The 788-nt window shown below is 31.2% G+C and overlaps 1 non-coding gene across 1 annotated transcript; it reads left to right on the forward strand.

Annotated features, from left to right (window-relative positions):
• Window positions 1-715: 715 nt before the first annotated feature.
• Window positions 716-788, forward strand: TRNAF-GAA. The gene has a single exon. It is a non-coding gene; the product is annotated as a tRNA-Phe (tRNA).

Below are 788 nucleotides of genomic sequence, written 5' to 3' on the forward strand. Positions count from 1 at the left end.
CACATTTTGACTCATTTACGTATTAGTGGACTGATTCGGGTATGCTTTGCCTATAACTTATGAAACGGGTAAATGAAAAATAACAATGGCATTTATGCATATGCTTGTCAAGTGGTAAATAACGATGATTGCGACTAGTAATGGTCTAACTTTAATGGATTTGTGAGTGTAAGTTGAGGAGTTGGTATTTCTTATCAATAGTTTAGTTATAGTTATAATTATAATTTCCCTTTTTGTATTTCTTGTGTGTGTAAAGAATTAAAGGTGCTCACTGTATTGGTTTATATCATTGTAGGGACCTGATAAAGAAATCTATGCAAGCATGCTGGATGCTTTAAATGAATGTAGGAAGGTTGGTTTTTTTTTTTTTTTTTTTTTTTTTTTTTTTTTTTTCTCTCTTTTTACGTCTTTTTTTTGTTCCGGTTTTTTTCTCATTAAGATTTAAGTTAATAATCGCAGTCCACTTCTCGATGAAAGCGTGTATAGAATGTTAAGTTCTTTTTTATTCAACGTGTTTTCAGATAGATAACTGATTATTCATTGTTAGTTAAAGCTACATATTATTTCTTATCTTTTCAAATCAACATGATTTCCGTTTTAAATTCAATCTGGTAACGTTTCGGATGTACTTCCACATTTTTTTAAATAATAATTTAAGAAAATCAAAGACGTACTTTGTAATATATAAGTCCCTAACCATATTAGAAATAACATTGCGGGGATAGCTCAGTTGGGAGAGCGTCAGACTGAAGATCTGAAGGTCACGTGTTCGATCCACGTTCACCGCA

Source organism: Helianthus annuus, chromosome 17 (genome assembly GCF_002127325.2).
Source record: "Helianthus annuus cultivar XRQ/B chromosome 17, HanXRQr2.0-SUNRISE, whole genome shotgun sequence".
Taxonomy (NCBI): domain Eukaryota; kingdom Viridiplantae; phylum Streptophyta; class Magnoliopsida; order Asterales; family Asteraceae; genus Helianthus; species Helianthus annuus.